The sequence below is a fragment of the Pogona vitticeps genome, chromosome 4, assembly GCF_051106095.1.
Source record: "Pogona vitticeps strain Pit_001003342236 chromosome 4, PviZW2.1, whole genome shotgun sequence".
In the NCBI taxonomy this organism is placed as follows: Eukaryota; Metazoa; Chordata; class Lepidosauria; order Squamata; family Agamidae; genus Pogona; species Pogona vitticeps.
The window spans coordinates 26,413,994-26,425,033 of NC_135786.1; the positions used below are offsets into that span (position 1 = coordinate 26,413,994).

At 38.6% G+C, this 11,040-nt stretch overlaps 1 long non-coding RNA gene across 2 annotated transcripts; it reads right to left on the reverse strand.

The window, feature by feature from the left end:
- Positions 1-233: 233 nt before the first annotated feature.
- On the reverse strand, positions 234-10,363 carry LOC144588965 (uncharacterized). Of its 2 annotated transcripts, XR_013544752.1 has the most exons (3): positions 5,022-10,363; positions 1,582-2,000; positions 234-1,445 (listed from the first exon to the last, which is right to left on the reverse strand). It is a non-coding gene; the product is annotated as an uncharacterized LOC144588965 (long non-coding RNA). The 2 variants fall into 2 exon arrangements; XR_013544751.1 differs by having other exon boundaries at positions 234-2,000.
- Positions 10,364-11,040: the final 677 nt, after the last annotated feature.

The window sequence follows — 11,040 nt, forward strand, 5'->3', positions numbered from 1 at the left end:
TAACCCAGTGGATGCTGTTCTTATGTTCTTATGTTAACTAAGGCCTTTAAAATCTGTTGTACATTTAATCATCATTATTATCATTATCTCAGACCTGCAGAGCTAGAAGGAACTCTATGGATCATCGCATCCAGCCCCTTTCAAGGAGGCACAGTGGGGAATCGTACTCTCAACTTCTGGCTCTGCAGCCAGATACCTAAACAACTATTAAATTGTATTTAATTTTTAAAATCTTTGTTATACTGCTTTGAGTATTTATTATTCATTGTGATAAAGGAGTATAAATCTAAATAAATAAATAAAACAAATTTCTTCCTTAAAACTGGTGCTCTATTGAAGCTTGCCTTATCTGGTCAGGAATAATAATGTAGACAGACAGTTCAATTTCATACACATTTTTCCATAGGCAAAAATTGCATGATGAACAAGGGCTAAGCCCTTGCCTTACTTTGTACTCCCAATTTAAAGCCCTTCCTTTTCACTTGTCTTTTAAAAAGGCAAGGGTTCCATGGAGAGCTCTCTAGCTTTTTGGCCCAAGGTTCAACATGTTAGTATGAAAAAGGTTAAGGACTGGCAGAAGAATGACCACTTCCTGCCACCTGTGACACACTCCAGGAAACACCAAGAACATGTTTCTGATCTCCCTGGCAAAGATTCTTCATTTCCTATCATTAAGGATCAAACAAGAGATTAAAGTGAATGTGCATTTCCTGCAAATAGTCCACTGTGGAAGCAGTTTCTTCAAAGGTACATACATGCCTCAGCAGCTAAGCTGTCAATTTAAACCAATGTTAAGTTTCCAGTGATGCTCACAAAATGAAGCATACAAAAATAAACTGAGGGAAAGCATGGCTGATTATTTGCACTGACAATCTTCCATCACTTAAGCAAATATTGTACCTAAATACCTGCAAAGTGTATTGCCTGGTTTGACCCTAATTTGTACAAGGGAGAAAAAACCCCCACAAGAAACGTTATGAGGTGAACCAAAAAGCGTACTTAAAGGAGTGCTTAGAGCACAATTATCCATTTAGCATTTGGAGAATATATGAAGCACTGAAAGTCTGTTTCAAAATAACCATTTGTTAATTTGGTTGAGTTTTAAAAAGTTGCAAGCATTAAAAACAGATCAGAAGCCTGACCTATCTTTAACATTTATGCTTTATTTAACGTAAAGCATGAAGATATTTCCATGACTTGTGTATGTTTGGTCCAAGCTGTCTACCAGAGTGTAAATTAGAATAGACAGAAGATAAGATCATGGCACAAAAAGAAAGCCTTTTTGTTCATTCTCTGCTATCCGTCTAGGTCATCATATTTTTCATCTTTCTTAATGTGAGTGATTGCAGAACTGTTAATCCTCTGTGCTAACATCCTGAAGGGTGCAATCTGGAATCATTTGGTAATATCTAATTGCTTCTGGATGTTGTAGGATTTATGAACATCTAAGATGTTTGAGGAAAGAAAGCAGGACATTAATTATTTTTAAAATAGTTTTTCCTTTTCTTCTCCAAAGCTGCTGCCAGACAAAGGAGAATGAATGCATCAATCTGTCATCTCTAATGGATCAGGAAATCCTACCTCCAGTCCTCTGCCACGTTGCCAGCCAAGTATTATTGGGAAGGATAGAGAGTCCAGTTTGTAATGGTAGCTATGATACTGTTTTCTTCCCTTAAATGCGCATCTAGGAAAAAGTTTGACCATGTTAATATTATCGATAATAACTACAGTAACAGCCATTGTAATAACTATAGTAATAGCTACTATTAATAGCAATTAATAGTAATAGCAATAGTAATAATTACAGCGTATCACCATCATCACTGTATCAATAAAAATGGCTTTTTCAACAGTGAAGACCCTAATAGGATTTTCTTAATACGTTGATGTTCAAGGAATGATTTATAACTGCCACCTTCTGAGTTACTATGGCTGGGCAGGAATTTGAACTCGAGTCTTCTGGATCCCAGTCTGACACTCTGTCAACAGTATTCTTGCTCCTAGTAATGGAAAAAAAAAAGATGGTATGATATTATTACTTGTGAGAGCATTCTGAAGTAGCGTACATATAGCACATATGTATAGTGCATGTTATACATTGTTTAAATTATGTGGATTTGCACTTATACATACTGTATACTGTTCATTAATAATAAAAAGCTGCATGCAGTCAAGTCAATTCTGCCTTATGCCAACCCTTTCTGGGTAGCGAACACGCAGAAGTGGCTTCCCATTCTGGGAGTGTCCTAGGACTGTGCAGCTTGTTCAAGGCCATGCAGGCTGGCATTTCTGGGACTTACAGTGAAGAACTAAACTCCCAACCACTGGCTCTGCAGCCAGATACCTAAACCACTGAGCTATCCAGCCAGTTACATATACATTAGCAAATTAAAATTTGCATCCTTTTTCATCTTTTTTTGGGGGGGTGATAAATAAGTAGCCACCCAACTTGAAGATATGGGGATGGTGGCAGCACACACACACACACACACATGCTGCCACACTCCTCATAACTCCAAGTTGGGTGGCCACTTATTTATCACAAAAAGAGCATGAAAGAGAATGTAAATTATATATACTGTATATATATCTATCTATCATATATTTATACATAATCATTTGAAGTGTCCCTTCAGCAAACAAGGAATATTATAAACAAATCACAGTAAGATGCCTTTTCCAACACATAATTTAATAGATACATCATAACACACAAAGTGGTATGTAGTATACAGAAACGGAGAGGTAAATTCAAGGAAGTCTTTAAACACATAAAAAAAACACCCACAACCAAACTTACTCCAAATGTTTAGTTAATCCAAAGATCCAAAGGAATATGAGTTGCCGTAAGTAACAGGGCCTCCAAATTTGGATTATTGTATGTTCCACTGATGAATGAGTAGGATACAATATCAGGCTGCAGTTGTTCTTTATAGTGCAATACTTGTCGTGGTAAATAACACTATGCTAAAGCTACGTGTCTCCTTTGAGTATTTAGCAAGCAAGCTGTTTTATTGGTTTTTATTTTTTAAATGAACCTCAGGGAAGAGTAAAATATCTCCATCCTAATTTCTTATAGAAGCATTTCACTGTGTTTAAAATAGCTGTATAATATTAATGTGCCTTTACACATTTCAAGAATTGGCAGATGCAATTGATCCTAAGTGCTTCTTCAGCCAAGGTAAGTTGAAATTGAGTTCTTGCCCACCTTTCAAGCGTGGATTGGTTAGATAGAGAACTTAGGCCAATGCTCACATAAAGATGTGGTTTGGAGCTGTTTGATTGTAGTTCTTGGTTGGGTCAAAGACTACAATGCTAAACTAATCATTGGACATTTTCAGCATTCAGCGTTTGTACAACTATTTTATTTAGTTTTCAATCAGTACTGCTTCCCATGCCACCCTATATATGCTTTTGGCATTGAGTTTCAGGTTTAACCCTCTGGGCCCTCTCAATCTCAAAGTTAAAGTCTTTTAACTAAAGCTGACACGTTCCGCATCGCAATGAGCCAAAGCCACGAACCGCATTATTCCAATGCAAAATTGTAAATCAGAGCGAGGCTAGCTTGAAACTAGGCCAAGATTTGACTGAAAGGTTCATGAACCTGAGAGTATCTTTTGATGAGGCTGATCTGAAAGCCTGCGTTGAAATGAAACCCCAAACCAATTGAGTTTTATGTCATTGTAGATTTGGCTGCAAATATTTCATGTGGCTCTAGGGACTCAGCTATTTTGGCAGAAACCCAGAATGATTCCTTTATGTCAGTGGAACTATTCAGGATTTATGTTGATGCAATGTGGATCTTCTCTAGACCAGCAAAGAAGTTTGTTTATGTGCTTTGGCTTCTGTCTTGGTAGACACAAGAAAGGGACATTACTTTTATCTCACCCACATTCCCCAGCTTTTTTCCACATGACTCACATACTCACTTTTTAGTCCATGTCACCCAATTCAAAGTACATGTGAATATTGTTCGGGCTGGATAAAACGCAGCAAAATTGGAATCCAAACCTTTTTTTTACTGACCGAAGCCTATATATATGAAAATATCCTTTATTAGGCTTTTTCTGTCATTTGCAAAGTGTGCCTTTCAGCCCCACAGAACAGAATGACTGCAGGAACCCAACTCACTAGGGGGCACTGTGTGTTCACCGTGTCTCAATTTATAGAAGAACTAATGTCCCCACAGGATTCTACAAAGAATCTAGGAGACTTCATACCAAAGTGTGGCAAGTTCCATTTAAAAAGTAGCTCGTATGTAATTCATTTCAAAGCTGCAAAATATAATGCATCCTGTTTACTTTACAACTTTGAATAATAAAACGCATTATGTTGATCATTGCTATTTTGCTGCTTTATTAGTTCTTAAAAAATTAAAAATGTATAAGAAATAGCTTTTGGGGGGGGGAACCACCTTCAAAACACCCCAATAGAGTTTTTAAACTGTTGAGAAGTAATGGAAAAGCAAAAAGTAAATGTTATTTGTTACTTGGGCAAAATGTAATGACATTACAGGGCATGACTTAAATGGAACATTGTTAGCCCTTATAGTCTTTCAAAGCAACATTTTTTGCAGATACTATTATTTATTGTAATGCACTGCTTCAAAGTTCTCTGTCACAGATTAATTTGGCTTGCACACCACGACCAACAATGGCCAAAAGACGGAATGATGCAGAACCCAGTTTGAGCAGTAAGAAAAACCCTTAACAGAATAGTAAACCTCTTAGGATAATAAGGAATATGTTGTATTCTCTGTCTCAGAGGTCCAAGGCACATGTTCAGAGAACTCTGGGAAATAGTTTTGGGATTGCTCCTTGGGTGATTCTCTTCCTAGTCAGATAGTGGGTGAAAAGAGAGTAGCTTGACTCATGATTATGATAACGGTTAGTCAAGGACTAGCCAATCAGCCTATGGTATAGAAGACATCTGCTTGAAACAGGAGGGACCATCTGCCTTTCGGCCAAAAGCATTTTGAAAGTTTGTGCATGTTTCCTAAAAGGGCGATGCAGCAGACTTACCTTTCAGGTTACATCTTGGACTTTGAATTCAAATTGTGTTCTTAGCAGAGATGGTAGAATATGAACAGAATTCTCATGAAATACTCCACTCGTTGCAAAGGTGACTCTGTTACAGATGTTTGAAAGACAGGCATGTTCTCTCTTCAGGAACAAAAAAAAGGGCAAATGAGTTGAAGGTAATATTTATGCTGCTCTCAATAGAAGATAAGAGTCTTTGGCTCTTCCCATGATTTCATAAATGTTATGGCAACCATGCTTGAGCAGAATTTCGTGTGCAGGACCAGCCAGGCAACTGAATCTGAGAGTGGACTTTGGCTCAAGACCAGCTCATTTGCAAACAGCCACATGGCTAGTTTTTGACCAGTTCGTTTTAAAGGTACTGTTCATTTTTAACAGTCTAGTTCTTATTCTTTGTTTGAAATATGCGCACCTTGCCCATTTAGTCTGACTTAGAAAATGAGAGGCTTTAGAAGTTTGTTTATTTTGGAGAGAGCTTTGTGGCTGTAAAGAAGCTAGGCATTAGCAGGCAGTTGTCAACATTACTGCACCAATATTGACATTACTGCATGGTGCTCTTTTTAAAGTAGTCTGATCAGCAATGCCGAAAGGTAATGATAGATCCCAGTTTTAATTGGGGGAAGAGGATTTTAGAGAGCCATGTGTTCTTTCCTGGTCTACCACTTGCCATTCTGTGTCTTATAGCTATCTCTATATTCTTGATGCATGACAGCATACAAACAAAAACTGTTTGCTGACTCTGATTTTTTAAAAAATAACAGTCATCATCATCATCTTAGAACTGCAGAGCTGCAAGGGACTCTATGAGTCATCGGGTCCAGCCCCTGTCAAGGAGCCGTAGTGGGAATCAAACTCCCAACCTCTAGCTCCACAATCAGAGACTTAAACCTGTTGAGTTATGAGCAATTTTTCATTTTAAACTCAGAGGGCAAAATCCTGTTGCATAACATTGCTCCTGGCAAACTTGGATCAGGCATTGGAAACATAAAATTTACACTGATAGAAAGCTTCCTATTCCCCTGTTTTAGCTGTCGAAAGCTTCCTCGGGCTCTTTTTTGCCCTGGGGAAACCTTTTGAAGCCTTGGGGCAAAGGTAAGAGAAGGCAGATTTTAAAAGTCAAAATTGACTGCAGGATCAGCAGTGGTGGTCCCAGTCCTGGCAGTGGCCATGCAGTGCTGATTTCTGACTTTAAAGACCCTCTATCTCAAAGTTTCTAAATGTTTCCCTGGGGCAAAAATAGCTCGAGGGATCCTTGGATGCTAAAACGGGGGATATGAAGCTTTTAATTAGCATAAGTTACATGTTTCCAACACGCAATCCAAGTTGCGCTGGGCACTTACACAACAGGATTTTGCCCATTTAAATCATAGTAGCATCATGGACTAAAAAAATAAAATAAAATGGAAGTTGCTTTCTGCTGACCTAACATTGAATATATGTTTATAGGAATAAGCACCCCTTTTTCATAGAAAGGGAGAAGGTATTGAAGTAATAAATAAGGTAAGCTTATGTAACCATGTGTGCAGCTGGTTGGCTGCCCTCTGACTCTAAAATGTTTGAAGAAGAATGATGATGATGGTGATGATGATGAAGGGTGGTGGAGCCACAGACTAGCATAAGCACCAGTGACTCCTGCTAATCCTATGTAGTTCTAGTTGTCAATGTCCGCCTCTTTGACACCACCTCCATCGTTTAGAGTGGTTCTCCCTGAGCTGTAGATCCCTGGACATAGGTCTCAACCCTAACTGCACCAGTGACTAACCACCAGGCAGTTAGCATGGTAATTATCCAAAATTCCCTGCAGCAATGCCATTTCATTGCAAGAAATAATGGGTAATTTTAAACATGGCCTCCCAACATTCATTGGAGTAAGTGAAGCACTGACATGGCATCATCATCTTGCATCTGAGCAGATAGAAATAGGAGAAGGAGAAACTGTACATCAACATATAGGAACACAAGTAGATACAGAATAATGAGATGTGTCTGTCTATTAATCTACATGGTTCTTTTACCACTGCTCCCATAATAGGAAGTACAGTTTGGGATAAGAAGAAGTAACACATTACTAGTAATGAAATTACTCATAAATGTGTAATTTTTCTGATGGACTGAGGGCCAATGATTTTAGTTAAAAATGATGTAATGCCTACTGATATGATTTGGGGTTTTCTCCTCCCTGTAACAGGTAATATTTAATCATTGTTTTGAAAAATTGTAAGGGGGATCATTTGGCAGATTTTTGCCCGTTTTTTGAATTTCAATTTTCAATTTTTAAAGAATGTAGTCATTAAGTAATATGTTATTAATAACTACTCAGAAGTGACATGTGATGGGCAATATTTTAAAAAAGTAAAGTTAATGCTGAGAATAAATCATTAGTAGACATGAGGATGAATTTTTTAAAAAATCACGATATTCGTAGAAATTTGCTGATATGTTGAATATTCATCTCTTCATATCCATCCATTCCAGAGACACCGATGAATATGAAGGGGCAAATATTTAACTGCTTTTTATTTGTCTGCATAGGTAGAGAGGGAAGGCGAGGCTGCTGGAACAAATATGGCTGCTCTCTAGTTTTGCTGCTTCACTGTTGTAGGGAGGAACACTGGAACACCACCGTTCAGGTGAGAACTAGCTTGGAATTCAGAAAAGAATTAGCCAGCAGTCTCTGGCCTTTTGTGTATGGTTGATGGAACTGTGTTTATCTGTGATGGAACTCTAGCCAATTTTGCCTTGTAACAGGAGAAATAAGATGATAGGCTGGGGGGAATGTAGGAGGTGAGCCTATCCAGGAGAGCCTGAAGGAGGAGGAGCCAGAAGTGCGGGAGAGAAGGAAGAGAAATCAATTTGTATCAAATTAATTTGTATTTTGGCATTTGGGTTGAAACTTAAGAAAAGCTTATGTTGAACTGTGTTTTCTCAACTGGTTGTTACTCTGTAATAAAGAACATATCATTTTTTTCATTCTTTAACTGCTTGGTCTCAGTATGTTAATGGCTGAAGGCAAGCCCTTTAAAGGCAAGTTATTTTAAAAGGTCACATGATCATTCAACAGGACAGAGACACTGGAAGCAAAGTAACAGTAGGGGAGTTGAGCCTCCAAAGGAAATGGGTCTGGTAATAGGATCACAGGTCATGCTACCTGCTGTCCCCTAGAAGACAGGAATGTATAGCCAGATGTTTGTGTGACAGATGCTACTTTTGCTGTGTACTTTATCTAAACACAGAGGGGATGCAGACAAGTTGAACCACATAAAAGGAAATAAGTATAGCAGTCAGGGGGGAGATATATCTGTGCATACACCTAGGCCCCAAACTCAGCAAAACAGTTACGACTTATCGTAATCAGATGGAGGTAGAAGATTCCTACTTTTAAGACATTTACCTACTGCAAACAATATTGCTCCTATTAAAACACTTGGTGCCAGTTGCTAATATTTAGGATCCGTGGACCAAATTCTAGACAGCAGCTCTCATGGTGTTTTGATGCAAGTTGGCGTTGTTTCCTGGCATTGACATGGAATATTTTCTTGATGCTGATAAGACTATTTCAGACTGTGGGTGGATCAAATGAGTGCTGAAACTGTCTCTAACAGTAGTTTTTGAAGAAATAATTTCAGGAGGATGATCCCTGTGATGGGAGGCCTTTTATAGGTTTTGTGATGACAATAATATATATCCAGCAGAAATGGCATCTGTGGCTATTGACCTGTGTCCTGTTATTACTCAGCTTTCTCTGACATGTTCAACTGACAGCATATACGGTGGAGCATTTTGGCCAACTGGCTGGTTCATGTTTTCTAGAAACTGGAAGATATTTCCAGTAAGGAATTTCCCTGTTTAGGATACACCTGCAAACATTCTGTCAGTAAGCCTATGCCTTGATAGATTATAGCAGGGTCAAGCTGCCATCCAATATTTTTATTTATGTAGCTGGATGACTAGAAGCACTGCACTGAAATGATGAGTTATCTCCTTTTATCTGACCCAATCATCTGGTATTCAGAGGATGTAAAGTGTTACCAGGTCTCAGGGTACTGGTTGAAGTCTCAGGGGACTGTCTCTAGTCTCTGGGCAAAGACACAAATCTCAGAGCAAGTAGTGTTACAGAAGGAGAAAGTTTGGTCCTGGTGTGTGAGGCGGTTCTCTCTACCAATTCCCTGTTGGAATTGGAGCAAACTGCTCCATAATTATTCATAATTATAATCTTAGAAGGTCAATGTGAAGATGCTTGAATGATATGGTAGGTCCAAATGATTACATTCACCACCTCTCTCTCCAGGCTCCCTCCTCACATTACTCCTGATGTCTTGGCACTCTGATATCAGGTTCATTGTGCCCCCTGGAGCAAGACAGGGAGTAGAGCACCACCATCACAACTCATGAGTCTTCTTGTTCCTCAAACCCTGGCAGCAGTGGTACAAAGCCTTTCCAATCCTTGCCTGTGTCACCTCTGATATCAGTTAGGCCTGTGACAACACATGGGTCTATCTTCATGTATCAGGTTTTAAATTTCAGGGAATGGGATGCTGCTGATCTGGTATCGTCAGACAAGTGAAATGGCCACCGATGCATCATTAAAAAACAGAAGAAAACTGGGCACAGATATTTGCAAAATGTACACATCTACAGACATACACATGAAAAAAAGCACATACAAACATTCAAAAAGAATTGCCATAATCTAAATATAGATACAATTGCTCTCAAAATTGTAGGGAATGAGCAAAGAACTCTTCAAACAGTTGTTGTTTTCAAAATCATGCAAAATGGGGATGAATGTGTAAAATAAATTAGGAAATAAATAAAATTAAAAGAAAGAGAGCTTATTTTGAGAAACTGAAAATAGGAACACAGAGATTATGATTTTGTTAAGACTTTAAAAAATACTTATAAAATAGAAGAAGTTGTGAAATGTCTCAGCATGATACTGTATTAGTAGTGCTAAGGGCCTTTGTGTATTTCCTTCTGTACTGCAAATTCTGGACTGCCCATCATTCTAACAAATTCTCAGGTGATGTGTGGACTGCCCATCATTCTAACAAATTCTCAGGTGATGTGTGGTAATAAAAATATAGCATAATAAAAGCAGTATATCACCATCCTTCCTGTCACAAAAAATTGGAAGGCTGCAACAATGTAAAACCATGCAAATATAAACAGAGGTAATTAATTCAGCCAAATTAAAATGGTTGAGTAAGGTGGACCAACATGAATTTGGCCCAGCTCCGGGAGGCAGTGGAAGACAGGAGGGCCTGGCGTGCTCTAGTCCATGGGGTCACGAAGAGTCGGACACGACTAAACAACTAAACAAAACAAACAAAGGTAGCATTGTTCATCTGACACTAAAAAGATAGCAATGTTGGCACCAGTGAAGCTTATTTAAAGATCATGTTCCATAGTCATGGCACCACCACAGAAAATACCCTATTGTTTGTAAAGTATTTATTTCCCCCTCTCTTGAACTTGGGGTCTCTTCCAGATCTACAACTCTATAATTCAATGATTTTTCCATCATGGTACCTGAAGAAAGGGATCATTTAAAAGTACTCATTCATGAGATGGATGGTATGGAGATGATCCTTCAGGTCTTTAGGTCTCAAGCCCTGCATGTCCTTTAAAGGATGGTATGTGTCTGTATTTTAAATTAAATGTGTAAATAAACAGGAACCAATTTAATTTTTATAGAATTGGTGTCTCAATTCTGGTTCACTGCTTTAGAAGATAAGAAGTCATGTAGTCATTACTGCCCAAGCTGTACAGCACCTCCTCCATGTGATGTTGTTTATCATACATGTAAACATTATTCAGCATGAACATGCTTGGTGCATGAGAGACTGGGACTGGAGCCCCATCATTGGTTACTGAAGAGGGAATGCAACATCTTTAACTAGTTCAGACACTGAAAATCCCTTACTCGCCTCTCCTCCATTCTCAAGCCCTAATTACCTCAGGGCCTCAGGGACTAGGTTGGCACTGTTGGACGCAGGGGTCA